Here is an 18,953-nt window from a genome sequence, read left to right as displayed (position 1 = left end):
CGGCGCTTTCTAGGGAGAATGCACAAAACTACACAGTGCCTTATTGCGCGCCAGCTCTCTTCCGCACTTTCCTGCGCAGTTGCGATCTCAGATCCAATGCACTAGCTCTTGCCAAAAAGTCAGTGTTCGCAGATCCAAGGTGCCAGCTCTTAGCTCTTGCCTAAGAGCCAGCGCTTGTCTGCTCTCCAGGAAGAAATTGAGCACCAGCATCATCCTGTGTGCCATCGCTCCAGTACTCTCCTACATACTTGCGCAATAGGCAGTAAAAAGGAATAAAACTTTTGAACAGGTCACCATTGCCCCATTCCTCCCCGCAAACACATAACATTGCCACCTGGAAAAGAGGAAAAAGGCTTCACAGAAGGATTCAAGATCCCGAAGATTCCATCTTATAAGGGGAATCGAAACGGGGAATCCGTGGTCTCTGCCTCTTCTGAAGTTTATTTTTTCCTTGACAGACTACTGTACCAACCGTGTGTCACACAATTGTACATAATTCCTTTTGCATATATTATGCTTGTATCTTCGCTCTTCCCTCGCACTAAACGAACATGAAAATTCATGTCTGCTGTTTCCTCTGTAACATTGTCTGTCTTGTTAACTTATGTCCTGTTGCCTTGAGGTTTTGTATATAAAGGAGAGTGTTCTATAACAATATAACTCAGTCGTTTCCAACCTGCCTTTGAGTTCACAACCTTACTCGGCGCCGTCACATTGGTGACCCCGGAAGTCGACTCGCTCCCACTGCCTTCCACCCCCACCTCCCTCGCCCCTCCATCGTTGGTACTATGACGGAAACGGACTCTACTACAGCAGTTGGCGCTGCGGCCGCCCCATTGAAACTTTCACCGTTTGCCACCGGAGAGGCGTTTGCTTGGTTTCAGCGCGCAGAAGTCCACTTTCGTATCAGGGGCGTGACTCGCTCAACCACCAAAGCGGATTATGTTCTCGCGGCGATACCCGAGGACACCTTCCCAGAAATATCCGACTGGCTTTGTGAACAAGGAGACGCCCCAATAGCGTATGACGCCCTCAAAACATACCTTCTGCAGCAGTACTTGCCGTCGCCAGCCGCCCGTATAGCAAAGCTTTTTCAGCTCTCGCAACAACCGTTGGGGGACCAAAGGGCTTCGCTTGCCCTCAGGGAAATGACCAGTATCGCTCGCCTTCAACCTGCCGCAGACGGCTCTCCTCGTGAGGTGAACCTACTTCGTGCCCTTTGGATATGCCGTGTTCCCGAACCTGTACGCGCTGCCATACCCGATGTCGATAGTTTACCCATAAAGGACTTGATGACCAAAGCCGACGCCCTTATGGACAGCCACTTCAAGACCTCCATCAACGCCTCCACCCCTGACGACGAGGATGCCTATTCAACGTCAACCGAAGCTGACATGAATGCCGTAGGACATACACGCCTACCCCGTGACATGCCGAAGCGGCGACAAAGCCGCCCACCACCCACCAATCGCTCGCGCCCCAACGAACGACTTCTACAGCCACTTACTACCTCCCATCCGCCGCAGTTTTGCTACTACCACTTCAGATTCGGGGCAACCGCGAAGAAATGTGCCAAGGATTGTCAGTGGCCAAAAAACGTGTAAGTAGGCCATCGCTTGTGGCGGTGGCCTCCCATGTTTCTAATCTTTTCTTTTTACAGGATGCAGGAACGGGCGTGCGATTTTTGGTAGACACGGGTGCTTGTCGTTCTCTTTTGCCAAGGGAACTCTTCAAGGCACGACATAGTCTGTCTACATCTGCCGACGTCCGCTTAGTAGCTGCCAACGGATCTGCGATACCCACCTACGGTTACGAGAACCTCACATTATCGTTCGGAAACGGTAAATTCAATTGGAAGTTTCTCGTTGCTGACGTCACAATGCCAATCCTCGGTGCGGATTTCCTCTCTCATTTCCACCTTCTGGTCGATGTCGCCCACCGACGATTGGTCAACGCAGACTCGTACTTGTCGACACCTCTTCAACCCGCCCCCTCTAACCTCGCTCTCCACATCAGCGCACCCACGGATGCCTACGCCCACCTCCTCACGTCGTACCCGGAAGTTTTCCGTCCAGAACTTCGCCAAACGCCCACGGTTCCTGCCAAGCACGGTATTTATCACCATATCAAGACGACGGGACCCCCACTCTTCGCAAAATTCAGACGTCTGGCACCGGAACGATTGGCAGCCGCCAAACAGACGTTCGCCGAAATGGAGGAAATGGGCCTTTGCTAAAAGGCCTCCAGCCCATGGTCGTCACCCTTACACATCGTTCTGAAGAAAGACGGCTCCCTCCGTCCGTGCGGGGATTACAGGCGCCTGAACATGCAAACAGAACTGGATCACTACCCCCTCCCAAACATTGCCGATGTGACCTCCTACCTGCACAAAGCGAAGGTTTTCTCTACGCTCGACCTCCTGAAGGGGTATTATCAGGTGCCTATGAACCCAGAAGACATCCCCAAATCCGCCATCACCACTCCGTTTGGTACATACACCTTCAATCACTCCTGTTTTGGCCTTCGTAATGCTGGGGCAACGTTTCAACGTCTCATGGATGGCATCTTAGGGGACCTCCCTTTCTGTGTATGTTATGTGGACGACATACTTGTGTTCTCCCTCAAAAGAAGAACACCTCCATCACCTGCGCATCGTGCTCGACCGCCTGCAACAAAACGGCCTTGTAGTCCGGTACGACAAGTGTACCTTTGGCGCCAACGAAGTGTCGTTCTTAGGGCACCGTATCACTCCTGAAGGAGTCCATCCCCTCCATGAGAAGGTAGCAGCAGTTCAGAATTTCCCCGCGCCCCCGACCGTCAAAGCTCTGCAGGAATTCTTGGGCATGATCAACTATTATCACCGTTTTCTGCCAGCCATTGCCGCCACTCTTGCTCCCCTCTACGCCTCCCTCAAGGGCAAGCCAAAGGACCTGAAGTGGGGTCCCCTTCAACAAGCAGCCTTCTGCAATGCAAAGAAGGCCCTATCAACTGCTGCGGCTCTCACTTTTCCTATCCCACACGCCCCTCTCCTTCTCTCCACCGATGCCAGCGACGTCGCTATTGGTGCAGTACTCGAGCAGGTGGTCAAAGGCTCGCCCCGCCCATTGGCCTTCTTCAGCAGAAAACTGTCCAAGGCAGAATCGGGTTATTCTACCTTCGATCGAGAATTGCTGGCGGTGCACTTGGCTGTCCGTCACTTTCACCATTTCTTAGAAGGTACGCCCTTCGTCATTCGCACAGACCACATGCCTCTGGTGCACGCCTTCACTCGACAGTCTGACGCCTGGTCCGCCCGTCAACGCCGACATCTCTCCGCCGTGGCTGAATACAATTGCACCCTCCAATACGTCCCTGGGAAAATGAATCCCGTTGCCGATGCCCTGTCAAGAAACATGTTGGCTGCCGTTCAACTGGGATTGGATTACAACGCCCTGGCTGAAGCCCAACGACAGGATCCAGAGTATCAAGCTTGTAGGACATCCTGCACGTCCCTCCGTTGGGAAGATTTTCCCCTCGAAGACTCCAACACCACCCTCCTCTGTGACGTCAGTACTGGTAGACCGCGACCTTGGATTCCTGCTCCCATGCGCCGACAGCTGTTTGATTTCATTCACGGCCTTTCACATCCCTCGTGCCGTTCTACTGCACAGCTGCTGAAGGCAAAGTTCATTTGGCACAGCATTTCTAAGGATGCTAAGGATTGGGTCCGCGCCTGTACTTCTTGCCAAACTTCCTAAGTACATCGACACACGGATTCAGGAGTGGGCACCTTTCCTCAACCTCAGCGTCGTTTCGTACACATTCACCTCGACGTTGTAGGCCCCCTACCCACATCACAAGGACATCGTTACCTGTTTACCGTCATCGACCGCTCCACTCGTTGGCCTGAAGCCATTCCCATGGAAACTGCAACGTCCGCCTCATGTACATCTGCCTTACTCTCTGGATGGATTGCAAGATTTGGTATCCCTGAGCATATTACTTCTGACAGGGGAACCACTTTCACCTCTCAATTGTGGACGTCATTAGCGAATCTCCTGGGCATCACCCTACATCAGACAACGGCCTACAACCCCGCTGCCAATGGAATGGTTGAACATTTTCATCGCACCCTCAAAGCAGCTTTGATGTCCCGCTGCAAGGATTGCAACTGGTTTACTCAGCTTCCCTGGGTCCTCCTGGGACTAAGGACCACTCCTAAAGACGCCCTTGACGTCTCGGCAGCTGAAATGGTGTATGGCGACCCGTTGGTCGTCCCTGCCGAATTTTTTCCTTCTACAACCTCCTCCGACGATCTCCAGCGCATACGTCACGTCGTGGGAAAATTTACTCCGTGCCGCCAGACTTACAAGCCCCCAGCGAAGCATCACATACCAACGGACTTGCACTCTGCAACGCACGTCTTCCTGCGCAACGACACTAGCAAGCCACCACTAACGCCCCCTTACACGGGCCCTTTCCTTGTGATCCGACGCAGTCCGAAAGCATTCCTACTAAAGATTCGGGGCAAAGAAGACTGGGTCTCCATTGATCGTCTAAAACCTGCTTATCTTCTGCCAGATGACCCGCCTACAGTTCGCCTCTCCAGATCAGGGCGCCCTATTTAACATGTACAGTATGTAATTTTTAGGGGGGGAGCCATGTACCAACCGTGTGTCACACAATTGTACATAATTCCTTTTGCATATATTATGCTTGTATCTTCGCTCTTTCCTCACACTAAACGAACATGAAAATTCATGTCTGCTGTTTCCTCTGTAACATTGTCTGTCTTGTTAACTTGTTATGTCCTGTTGCCTTGAGGTTTTGTATATAAAGGAGAGTGTTCTATAACAATATAACTCAGTCGTTTCCAACCTGCCTTTGAGTTCACAACCTTACTCGGCGCCGTCACACTACCGTCAGCAAACAGGAAAGCATCAACAGTCTGATATCTAGATCACTGTTTGCTGATGGCTAGTTCACGGTTTACTGATCGCTAGGTCGCCGATCACCAGATCGCCAATTGCAAGCTCAACGCTGATCTTTGACCTCTAGTCCCTCCAGTGACTAACGATCTCTGATTGCTAGTCAATAACCAGTTATCAGCTTGCTGATCACTAGATCACCGATGGGCAGCTCATTTTCGATCATTGAACTCAGCTCGCTGATCTCTGACCAGCCCATCTTCAGCTTGCTCATCTCTGACCAACCAGGGTGGACCATAATCAGCTTGCTGAGCTCTAGCTCACCATCTGCTCACAGACCACCGATTCACCGATCATCGGCAATTCGCCAGCAGTTCGTGACTCGAACTTACTAGTCACCCTCTTCCCGTAGTTTCCTAGATCAGAAGGTATACATCATACTTCTCGCTACTGGCCGCTCGCCATCACACTAAAGTGATCGGCGAACGTTCGACAACCCTCATCAACGGCTTGTCGACAGGGGAGTACTTGCGAGCACTCTCCAACTGCACAGTAACCACAATACCCAACTGTTAACCATTATTTAACATTCGCCAGATTGATTTTATTTTAAGGAATACTGTAGCATCAATCCCATCAGGGCGCATGGTAAGGCTAAACATTGCCATCCTTCTGTTAGTTAAAGGGAATTCTCTCTCAGAGAAGAATTCTTACACTGGGTATCGCGTCTGATCCTTTATGACATGAGTCAAGACTCCAGCGTCGACAATCTTCCATGCAAAAGGAACTGCAAGGAGCTGTCCCTTTGGGTCGATGACCACACCATGTTGGAGTTCGAACAAGGGCTAAGACCTCAGGTCTTCATTTGCACACTGGACCTAAAGGACACTTACTCCCAGGTCCAAACCATCCATCTAGGAAGGTTGGAAGATTCAGTCTAGACAAACAAGAAACACCAGTTCAGGGCACTGTGCTTCGGTCTTTCCACTTCACCCATCCTGGTCTCACAGGATCAGCTTCTGTCTCCTCCGTTTCGGGACGACTGACTGACCTTAGCAGACTCAGTGGCAACCTTACATTAATACTGGAACTTCTGAAGTTTTTTACCAAGATCCAGTGATCAGGGTAAACCTGCAGAAGTCTTCCCCACTTCCCTTCCAGAAGACTGGTGTATCTGGGAATGATTCTAGACACCAATCTCCACAAAACCTTCTCGGAGCGAGAACAACTCCCATTCTAAAGCGACTCGAGTTGGACTGGAATCAGACCCTCGATCCCCCAAACATTCTGACCACCATGTGACCATAAGTTTGGACAAACCTCAAGGGATTGGTGTCAGTCAAGAATCTACAGAGCGGCATAACCTTCTCATCCTTTCCCACCTCTCGGACTTGAGGTTGTGTTTAGAACACATCAAAAGAAGAGAGGAGGGACCATAGTACTGCACCACATGACCTCAGCCCTCTGGACAGAGTCCGAAAGTACCTTCACTTAAATCTCTTAGGAGATGAAGGCCAACTTTCCGGTCCTTCAGCAGCCTCATTGGTTCCTAACAGACCACTCAGTGATATGATGGACGACACACCTCACACCTCATAGAGACTGACATCGACAAGCAAGAAGGAACTTGCTCGTAGCCTCTTCCCATCTAACAGTATAAACATTAAGATGGGCCAAAGTCCGTTCGGTACCACAATCAGCCCGCTTCATACCAGACTAAAAGAACATGCTCACTGACAATCTGTGCACAGCATCTCAGATAAGGTATACCGAATGGTCTTTGGATCGCCTTGTAGCCGACAAAGTCCCGACTTTACCGGGTCCTCCAACTAGGGATCTGTTCGCAACGCTCCTGAATCTCAGGCTGACGTTATTCCCCAGCCCTAGACCCCAAGGCTCTCTGGCAACAACGGTGGGTACAACAATGACGTTTACGTCTCGTCCCTGTTTTATCTGGAGAAGGACACTCAAGAAGGCTAGAACATTGGTCAACCTCTCAAGGACTCTCCTAGCTCCGATATGGCATTATGCAAAACGGTTTGCAAACCTTTTGCAGCTCCTGATAGTTTCCAAGAGAACCCTCTCCACATCACAGACAAACCACTTCGACACCTACCACAAGCTATAGCTTTGCTATGATTGTACACCTGGAGACTACCCAATACCTCTTTGGCGAAAAGGTTGTCTAGATATCTGAGGAATTCCTCAGCATCAGTCTACCAGGCAGTATAACGTCTTGTGTGGTTGGTGTCATGTGAAAGTGTGTCTCTCCACTCGATACCTCGATTCCAGCAATAGCGAGTATATATAAGAGGAAAAGACCCCCTATTCAGTTTCGACAGGTAAAGATGATCACTCAACCTTGTTCCGTCACCTTCAAACTGAAAGAAAGGGACATCCTCTCATCGATAGACTTTTCCTAACTCATGCGGACTTACAACTTGCTTTTCCCCAGTCGGAATTGAGACCTTCCTCTTGGAACATGGTACAAATTCTCCGATCTTTAAAGAGACGACCTTATGTTCCACTTCACCAGGCAACAAATTTTCTCCTGATTTAAGAACACAATGTTCCTACACACTCAGACAGCAACCATATGAGTCAAGGAACTTCATGGTCTCTCTTGCAACATCGCCCATTATTGAGAAGGGCGAAAGACAGTGTTCAATTTGGTCCTTGAGTATGTCGCCAGACACAGTTTCCAGAGGTGACGGATCCTACACAAGTCTCTACTCGGTAACGGACGATCCAGATCATCCGTCACTGTACCCAGGGTAAGGTATGAGACTTTACCTAAAGAAAACGGCAACAGCCCACCTGGGTCCCTTCTCTTGTCATCAGCACTGCCTTACCTTATTTTTTTGTTTGGGTTCCCCCAGGTCCCTCAGTGTGAGGCACCTCGTATATCCACCAGAGAGTTGCTAATACATCTTCCGGTGTATTTTGCATCTTCCAGTCTTGGATGGTCTGGGATGCATCTTAGGTATTTATCGAGCTGATTTTTAAACGCATCTACGCTCACTCCTGATATGTTTCTTAGATGAGCTGGCAGCACATTAAATAGTCGCTGCATTATCGATGCTGGTGCGTAGTGGATTAATGTCCTGTGCGCCTTTCTCAGTTTACCTGGAATGCTTTTTGGCACTATTAATCTACCTCGGCTTGCTCTTTCTGATACTTTAAGCTCCATGATGTTTTCAGCAATTCCTTCTATTTGCTTCCATGCTTGTATTATCATGTAGCGTTCTCTTCTCCTTTCTAGACTGTATAGTTTTAAAAATTGCAGTCTTTCCCAGTAATCAAGGTCCTTAACTTCTTCTATTCTAGCAGTATAGGACCTTTGTACACTCTCTATTTGCGCAATATCCTTTTGGTAGTGTGGGTACCATATCACATTGCAGTACTCGAGTGTACTACGCACATAAGTTTTGTAAAGCATAATCATGTGTTCAGCTTTTCTTGTTTTAAAGTGTCTGAATAACATTCCCATTTTTGCTTTACATTCAGCCAACAGTGTTGCTATTTGGTCGTTGCATAACATATTCCTATTTAAAATTACACCAAGGTCTTTAATTGCTTCCTTGTTTGTGATTGTCTCATTATTAGGTCCCTTGTATGCATACACCATTCCTTCTCTGTTTCCATAATTTATTGATTCGAATTTATCGGAGTTAAATACCATCCTATTTATCTCCGCCCATTCATATATTTTGTTTAGATCTCTTTGTAGTGAGTTCCTATCTTCATCACAAGTAATTTCTCTACTTATTCTTGTGTCATCGGCGAAACTTCTCACTACGGAGTTTTCAACATCACAGTCTATGTCTGAGATCATAATAACAAATAGCAGTGCAGCTAATACCGTACCTTGGGGCACACCAGATATTACCTGGGCTTCATCTGATTTCTCGTCATTTGCAACCACTATCTGTTTTCTGTTTTGCAGGAATTCTTTTACCCATTTTCCTATCTTTCCCACAATATTATGCTTTCTCATTTTTTTCTCCAATATGTTATGGTCTACCTTGTCAAAGGCTTTTGCAAAATCTAGATAGATCACATCTGTGTCTTTTTCATTTATCATATTATTGTATATGTTTTCATAGTGAGCTATCAGTTGGGTCTGTGTACTTTTTCCAGGTACGAAACCGTGTTGACCCATATTAAACAAATTATTTTTGACCAAATGGTTCATTATTTTCTTTTTTATTACCCTCTCATACACTTTCATAATATGTGATGTTAGACTAACAGGTCTATAATTGCTTGCCTCTAGTCTTGATCCACTTTTGAAGATAGGGGTTATATAAGCTAATTTATGTTTAACATATATCTCGCTCATATCTATACTCTGTCTTAGCAGTATTGCAAGTGGCTTCGCGATAGTGTTTGCAGTTTTTTTTAACAAAATCGCTGGAACTCCATCTGGTCCGGCTGCCGATCCATTTTTAATTTCGTTTATAGCCGTGACAATATCTGCTTCATTAATATCTATATCCGTTAGATATTCAACATTTTCTTCTCTCATTTCTGTTTCATTATTCTCATTCGCAATTCTTGGCGTGAACTCACTCTTATATTTTTCTGCTAATATGTTGCATATTTCCCTTTTTTCATTCGTTAGCCGTCCTTCAATTCTTAGAGGGCCTATTTCTATTCTCCTTTTATTCATCTTTTTTGCATAGGAGTAAAGTACTTTGGGGTTTCTTTTTATATTTTGAAGTGTCCTTTCTTCTAAGTCCCTTTTTTCATTTTCTTTCGACTGTATAATCTTTTGTTCTGCATTTTCTATCTTACATTTTATTTCCCTCATTTTCCACACATTTTTTTCTTTTGCAAGATTTTTCTTCCACTTTTTAATTTTCTGAAATAATATCCTTCTGTCTCTTGGTATGCACGTCTTTTGTTTATTGTTTTTTTTCGGTACATATTTTTCAACAATTTTCTCCAGTATTTTGTACAGTATATCCGTATTTACCTGTATATTATCACTTATAAATACATTTTTCCATTCTTTATTCAGTTCTTCATTTATTTCTGACCATTTTATATTCTTACTGTAAAAGTTATATTTTCCATATCCTTCCCAAAGTTTTGTGCTTTTATTAATTCTGTGATCACTTGCTTTGGAATGAACTATCAATTCTATGACATTGTGGTCTGAAATTCCCGTGTTATACACTATTATTTCTTTAACATAATTCACCTCATTCACTAATACTAGATCTAGGACCTTTTCCTTTCTTGTTGGAATGTGGTTTATTTGTTGCATATTATGTTCTAATAGCATATCTTGAAGCTTTTCAAATTGCCTCTTATCTTCTGCGCTACTATTACTATCTTTTTTATATGTATACATACAACCACTTTCTTCTATCCGTTCTTTCCAATCCACGAAAGGAAAGTTAAAATCTCCGGATAGGAGTATATTCCAGTCTTTATGGTTTCTACATATATCATCTATTTTTTCTATTATTATGTCAAACTCCTTAGTGTTTGGGGGTCTGTAAACTACAATATTCATTAGTTTTTCAAATTCAAATTCTACCGCAATCAATTCACATTCTGTGTTGCTGTATTTTTCACATACTTTTCCTTGATTTATGTCTCTTCCATATATTGCGGTTCCCCCTTGATTCCTATTTTTTCTGTCTGATCTATAAGTTTGGAAACCCTTTATCTGGTCATCACTGCCAGTCTCTAGAGACTAGAGGAGGATCATCAAAACATCATCTCGACATGACAACTCACAGTGTCAGGAGCATAGCTATGCCCCTGGTCCTTCTTAGCAGATTACTCTGTGACGCAGGTTTTACAAGAAAGGATGTGAATGCTCCAGGTGACTTTCACAACCTTTCTCCTGCAAGATATGACCCACAGGAACTCGATACGATCTCTATCGGTCCAGTGGTGGCTGCACAAAGCTGGTTGTATACCTCAAGCTCCTTATTGGACAAGTAGCAGAAGGTTGAGAGCACTGTTACTCGATTTTAGTCTGCGTGAATGAAAAGATTTGACTGGCTCTTATTCTTTTCTTCATCCTACCCTCTCGTGGGGAAAGCAGCATCCTGGGTTCTCTGCATAAGCTGACCTTAAACCATGCTCACTTGTGTACCTAGTATTAAGCTAATACTGTTGCGTCCCCATACCCTGACGAGGTGGTATTGGGAAAGTCTTGGTTACATCAGATTTTTCCTACATAGACTCTGAATAACTTTACCTAGACTGTCACACTTCTGCATGTCTCAACACACAGCTTGCCTATGCAGCGGACCTTGCATAGCAAGGTTTTAGCGAGGGTAGGGACTCCTTATTTTTGAGTACTGTACTAACATACTCAGATAAGGAGGCCCCGGGCAAAGCCAAAAGCCATATTGGCAGGGACATCCACCCTTCCTAATGGGTGAGTCACCCCTAATAAATAGCGTGTTTTGTATTCCAGTTACGGAACAAATGACAAAGTCGTAGATAATTTGTATTTTTCCTAACTATACAAACCTTAGCTATTTATACAAACTTGCCCGCCATCCCTATCCCCCTTGAAGTCCTACCTTTAAGCAAAGTGACTAAATCACAGGTGTGTGAAGAGTAGTTGTAGCAAGCTACCCCCCCCTATCCCCCGCTAACTAGCGGTGTGAGTAGTTAACCCTCGCTAAATTTTAATGGCTCATTATTTCAGCTCCGCCAAAAGTATAACCCCTAATAAATAGCTAAGGTTTGTATAGCTAGGAAAAATGCAAATTATCTATGAATTTGTCATGTCTATGATATATGTAATTTGATTCTCAGTCCATGGGCCCTGGGACAGTATTCATACATCATATCTACTCAATTACTGAAGTCACCCAAGCCTATGTAGGGGTACAGAGTATGTATGTTACGTTAGTTTGATTGTTTGACATTAAAGATTGTGTTATTCAATTACTGTACTGTGCTGTTTTTTTTTTTTTTTTTTTTTTTTTTTTTTTTTTTTGAATACACATTTGTTCCTCTACTAACAAACCTTCTGCATTTATTGAATATTAATTCTAGCACAGCTGGAAGACAGCCACCAATTTTTAAGTGCGAGGTGGCTGAACCACGTCACTTTTTACTTTTGGCTGTTAGAGCGAGGACGTCTCCTCTCTCTCGCTTCAAGGATTAGCCATTTACCACTATTGCTTTACGCTCATTCTTTTTCTTTAGAGATAAATCTTGTGTTGTAACACGACGCTCCATTACAGGATAACATGGCGATTTCAGGTGCTGATGTTCGTTCTGCGAGTTATCTGAGGATTTCTCTGCCCTGAAGTCTACTCTTTGGGGTTTCCTTTCCCGTTCGCGGGTTAGGTTTATTCTTCCCCCTCGGAGGGGAGGAACTTTTAATCCTCTATTTATTTTTTCCTCAGCGCTTCATGACGACATCGTGGGTGAAGTCGGTGACTGGTTGCAGCTGACGTCTTAGCTGTTGATTAGGTCTACTCCTGTTCGCCCTTCCATCCTTTGACTTTTGCTGACAATAAGTTTTCTCGCCTTTCGCCGTTCTCGTCGTGTGCCAACATTCCGCAATTTTGTCTCTCTCCCTACAGGCCATATTTCAGCGCGTATGTAGCTTCCACCTGTTGAGGATTGCGGGATCAAGGACAATCGTCAACCAACAGCTTGTTCGACAATCGACGGATCTTCCTTCTTTTTAACGATCGCAGGGGCAAGACTCATCACCTTGTCTTCCTGGTCGCTCAGGATGTCATTCGTGACGTTCCAATGATGTGCTCAGAATTTTATTCTTTTTAATGATCGCAGGGGCAAGTCTCCTCAACTTGTCTTCCTGGTCGGTCAGATTGTCGGTTGTTAGACACCCATTAGGGCGTTTTTTGTGATGATCATTAATTGCCAAAGAGATCGTAGGGGATCGGGATTTTGATGTTCCTCTTTATTAGTATTAGTATTATTATTATTATTATTATTATTATTATTATTATTATTATTAAAATGCTAAGCTATAACCCTAGTTGGAAAAGCAGGATGCTGTAAGCCCAGGGGCTCCAACAAGGAAAGTAGCCCAGTGAGGAAAGGAAACAAGGAAAAATATACTTCAAGAACAGTAACAAAATTAAGATAAGTATTTCCTTTATAAACATTAAAACCTTTAACAAAACAGGAGGAAGAGAAATAAGATTGAATATTGTGCCTAAGTTTACCCTTAAGCAAGAGAACTCTTAACCCATGACAGTGAAAGACCATGGTACAGAGGCTATAGCACTACCTTAGACTAGAGAACAATGGTTTGATTTTGGAGTGTCCTTCTCCTAGAAGAGCTGCTTACCATTGCAAAAGAGTCTTCTACCTTTACCAAGAGGAAAGTAGCCACTGAACAATTACAGTACAGTAGTTCACCCCTTGGGTGAAGAAGAATTGTTTAGTAATCTTGGTGTTGTCACATGTATGAGAACAAAGAATGTGTAAAGAATAGGCCACACTAGTCTGTGTATGTGTAGGCAAGGGGAAAATGAACCGTAACCAGGGAGAAAGATCAATGTAATACTGTCTGGCCAGCCAAAGGATCCCAGAACCCTCTAGCGGTAGTATCTCAACGGGTGGCTGGTTCCCCAGCCAACCTTCTACCTTGAAGAACATAACTCAGAGTTAAGCCTTGGCTTTTTTCTGTAGCCACACATAATGTTAACCTTCCTTTGAGATAGAACTCGTTGGAAGGAAACGGAGCGTTGCTTGGTTTGCCTTCAAGTGTATGATTTCCCATTTCGTGGGAGAGTCTTAACACAACCTTTGCACATGTTTGTGCTCATGCTCAAGACCGTGAGTTATACACTCACAGTTGCAAGCTCACGATGCTCGTGGTCTCTATCACGAGCGTTTTGTGGTCATGATCATGAAGTAGACACTTGTGATTGGTAACCAGACGATCATGTTAGTGCTCACGCTCGTGATCGTGAGCGAGATAATGACCTTGATTACGGCATTACTCTTTCCTCAACCTATGAGAATGCACGATCGTGCTCCCGCTGACGAGTGTGACGCCCACTATCACTTGAGCTGACGAGTGTGACGCCCGCTATCACTTACGCTGACGAGTGTGATGCTCATGATCGCATTCACGTCCACGAGCAGGACGCTCACGATTTTGCTCATGCTGAGAGCGAGACTCCCACGATCACTCACTATTGCGCTAACGTTCTCGAGTGGGAAGCTCACAATCACTCATGCTCACGATCACGCTCTCGAGCAAGATGCTTAGTTTTATGAGTAATACTCTCGGTCATGAGTGACGCTTATGACTACGTTGTCTCTCTAGTCGCATTATCTTTGAGAACGCTTGCAATCGAGCAAGACTTGTGCTCACACTCTCGAGCACGCTCACACTCATGAGAAAGATGCTCATGATCATGATTATGACATCAGTGTCTACATCTCTTGAGAACGTTCAAGTGATTGCAAGTGAGACGCTCGCGGTCACGTTCACGAGGATGATTTGCACACTCACAGTCACAACCCATGATTATGAAGCCAGTCTCTTCAACTCTTGAATATATTCTCAGGATCACGAGCGTGAGTTACACGCTCTCGTAGATGCAAGTGAGGATATTCACGATCACGAGCTGAACGCTCGTGTTTGCTACCTCACGCTCGTGATCGAGCTCATACTCACCATCATGAGCTCCATACTCACCATCATGAAGCTACATACTCGAGCACAACACTCGTGATGGCGATTGCGAGCTAAACACTTGTAATCGATCACGTCAGAGATGCTCACGTGGGGGTCGTGAGTTACATACTCACGAGTGAGACGCTTGTGACAGCAATCGAGGTCGTGAGCAAGCTCTTGATCATGAGATACATTTTTACGGTCACAAGCAAGAATCTTGTGTTCATAATCGCGAGTGACTTGTGGTAAGATCACGTGCTACATGCGTGACCGCGAGTTGAGTGCTCATGATCACAAGCTACAACCCTGTATATCAAGCTATACGCACTTCATCAAGAGTTAAAAGCTCATATCGAGAGGCTTAAGCTCACAATCATGAACTAGATGCTCACGCTCACGAGCGAACCGCTCGCTCTTTTATGTAAAGCATATTTTGTGCTAGACGCTCTCCAGTGAGATGCATTCGCTTTCATGTGAAACACTCACGCTCTTAAGAGAGATGCTCTCTCTTTCGTGCGAGACGCTCACGTGCTCGAGGGAGTCATTCAGGATGCTCTCGCTCCTTTGCGAGAGGCTCACGCTTTTGTATAAGATGCTCATGTTCCTGTGCGAGATACTCGCACTCATTAGCAAGAAGCCACTCGTGCAAGATGTTCGCGCTCTTGTTCGAGGTGCCCACGTGGGAGACGTGCACAATCACAAACATTACTCTCACGAGCTCACACCAGGTGTTCCAAGGCCTAGAATGAGGCTATCCTGATCATGTTCACAGTCTCGAGCAAAGCGATCCTGACCAATTCGGTAGACCCCGATTTGTCAGCTACTAATCGCCGTTTTTCAACGGGTAGACTATCACAGTTGCTTCTCAATAGCACCATTCGCTGTACATGTTCAATAGCTAGTCATTCATTGTCCTACACGACTGTAACATATTATTTTTGCTTGCTGACCATTGTGCGGCCCAAAGTTCACTAGTCAGAATCAAGTGATCACTATAAGCCTGCAACTTCCTGAGAGGGAGCTGCTCAAGAGAGCACTTTCTCCTAGATGGCATAGATTGTGTCTCGTCACTCTTGGGCTTACACAACATAGTTAGACCCTGCAGAGTTGATGGAATTACGGATATTTCCTTCTGGGAAGGAATGGAGATATTTCGCTAGTACAAGGCTCATCCCCCCCCGCCTCCTGCTCTTTGGTCTTTTGTGTGTGTATCACAAACATGGCTTCTTGGGTTCCCAAAACTTTCCCACCATCGGCGGAATCAGAGGGATCCGATTCAAGGTGGCCTGGTTTATGCATTGAATCAGGCACATTTACGGGAGTTCATCTACCTTGATTGTACGTGTTTTCATTGACATTTCATTCATACTACAATAAGGTTTGCAAACAAATTGCCTCAGGAATCAAGGGCTGCTTCGGTTGGTACCGCCTTTCTTCTTGTTCTGTTTATGGATGGGGCTGCTCACAAGATGATTTTGCCTGAATAGGAACTACGCCAGTTAGTGTCTTGAAGCAAATTGGATTTCGGAGGTGATAGGGAAGGCAGATTCTTTTAATCTGTTTCTACCCTCCCCCCCACTGGGAGAGACAACATCTTGAGGTTACTGCCATTCTCTAACTCCTAGGGAAAGAATTCAGTGCTGTCTAATCTACAGCCATAGAAATTTACTTGCTTCAATTCGTTACAGCCCTAGATAGGTGACTGACAAGAATACAAAGGATATTGAAAATCTGTTCTCCTCACCTACGTTGGCCCTTAGGACCACGGACCTTTGTAGAAACACATTCAACCTCCATCTGCTTCCGTTCTGGAGAAACATCTGTCTACACTTCATGAAACTCAGACTTGTTCATCAAGGAGGATGATGACTTTCTCCCATTACCAGAACTCCCACCCCTTAGACCAGAGTGGTTGGGAATATATTCCTTTCTTATAAAAAAAAAAACCCTCCATGAGCTTGAAATATTCGGCTCAGAGGTCTTTTCATCAAGGAAAGAAACTCCAGAATGAAGCTACAAGAATACTATCTTGTATCTTACATTTCCTGTAGGAAATGGTAAGCAATCTCTATCCCTCTTCCTCAGGATTTTGAAATCCAATCTCATAGGAAGTCAGAGGGCCCCGGGTTGCAGCCATGCTTTGTCGGTTAGAAGTTTCTACTGTTAGTCTATCCTCGTGAGACGAGCTTAATCTTCAAACCTTGTGCGAGGGAAGGTTTTGCGATCAACCAGTTAGCCTCCTATATAAAATTGGCCCTTGTCTTTAAGACCTCAGTCTACTAACTGATTATAAGTCTACTCCTGTGAGATATCTCCTTCCGTTTGCCTCGATCTATTATTTGAATAATCGAAGGAATGACACGAAGGTCATATCCTATACGGATATCAGTAGGCTGTATCATTACCCTGTAGAAACTTCCGCAGGTCCGACATTGACCGCATTAGTCCCTATTGAGTGCGACCACTGAAGAACTGGCCGGATCCCAGGTCCTTTGGCGCTAGGGATCGTCTTTCCCTTGGTCCTTGTCAAGAACTGCGCAAATAACGGGCCTAGTTAAAAGACTGCCTGACGAGAATCTTTCCCAAGGAATTGATCTTCTTGTCCTTCTGGATCTGACGCTTCCTATAGAGGCATCAAAGAAGGGGGGGGGAGGCCACATTCAGGACCATATGCCCTTAGGACTATGATCAGAGCAAGAATGATACCGTCTCTCTATGCTCCTATGTGGTCTCCCCTTTGGGATATCCTGTCCCCGTCGAGTGCAACCTATGAAGAACTGGCCGGGTCCCAGGTCCTTCGGCACAAGGGATCGTCTTTCCCTTGGTCCTCGACAAGACCTGCGCAAATAATGGGCCTAGTTAAAAGACTGCTTGACGAGAATCTCTCCCAAGGAATAGATCTCCTTGTACTTCTGGATCTGATGCTTCCTATTGAGGCATCAAAGAAAAGGGTGGGGGGGAAGAGGCCACATTCAGGACCATATGTCCTTAGGACTATGATCAGAGCACGAATGATACCGTCTCTCTATGCTCCTATGTGGTCTCCCCTTTGGGATATCCTGTCCACAGGCCAACCACTATGCAGGAGTATTCCTCCTACAGCCTCTGTTGTAGAGGTCTCCCGTCGAGTAGCAAAATACGTATTAATGCCAAGCATTGATCATCTTTACAGGAGAAGGACTGATGTTTCCTGTTTCATTCCCTTTTACGAGCAATTTTCTCTGAGAAAGGAATAGATGGCTTCTCCCCACTTCCGTGCAGACTTATAGTCGTACTTGTCTGATTAAGGGTCTTGACTAGAGCTAGGTCTAGCCTTGTTGGCAAGACTTGTCTTGCCGAAAAGACAGGTCACATACATTGCCACGTCAACGACTACGGAGATTCTATTACGGACTTCCTCTACGACTAGATAATCCGTGGTGAGAGTTGAGTGAAGTCTATTTCTTACTCTTCTCAAGAGTTCTACTCTTGTCCTGCACTCATAATTTGCCAACAAAGGAAATCACGCTCTTCAGCCTAGGCAACGGAGGAACTTTGGTCGTCCATCGAACATCTCTACTCGTTGCTCTTCATAGAGTTTGGGCCGATTACCTGTAGGGGGTAATGCAGCTGTCTACGGGACGGGTAACTCTAAACTGCAGATCTTCCCCTAATCCGGAAGACAGGTCTTTCCCAGTGTAACACTCGACCGAAAGAGAGACATACCCTATGGGTCTCCCTCAACGTCTCTTGATTACGGCAAGAAACCAAGTAACATCGCGTTTTGTTCCGGGTAGCTTGAACCTGAGGTTCAAGTCCTCCAAATGGGAACCTGCCGCTTGGTAATCAAGGCTGTAACACAGGTAATTACTTGAGGACATACCTCAAGGAAGATGGTTACCTAGTCCCAAGGGTATAACACACTGGGTCAGACACTAGTCATTGTTTTCTTTCTCACGCCAGTGATTATTTTGAGGCCATACCATGGGAAAACAATGATGGAGTTCGCTCCTTAGGTTCAGCACACCTCGCTAACCCTAGGAAGGTCAAAGAAGGTTGTAAGGACTGTTATAGGAATAACAGTCACAGAATCCCTCTTCTCCTCCTCATAGAGATGACCCGGAGCTCTGTACGGTTTAGAGTGATTCCGTCCATAACGTTTTCAAGCTCAAACCGTGCCATTAGTAGGGTGAAAATGTGTTTGTTCTTCATATCCTACCTACAAAACTTGATCCACAGAAGACCTGATACGTTTCTCTATCACTCCTGTGGTCCATAGCGCTCTCGAGCAGCTCCTTTGTGACACAAACTGTGTCATTAGTAGGGTGGATACGTGTCTAATCTTCACCTCTCCCTACCCACAAGATGTAACTCACAGAAGACCTGATACATTTTCTCTATCACTCCTGTTGGTGTGACAC

Source organism: Palaemon carinicauda, chromosome 21 (assembly GCF_036898095.1).
Source record: "Palaemon carinicauda isolate YSFRI2023 chromosome 21, ASM3689809v2, whole genome shotgun sequence".
In the NCBI taxonomy this organism is placed as follows: domain Eukaryota; kingdom Metazoa; phylum Arthropoda; class Malacostraca; order Decapoda; family Palaemonidae; genus Palaemon; species Palaemon carinicauda.
The sequence above is the reverse complement of the archived record's forward strand: the minus strand, read 5'-3'. Positions refer to the sequence as shown.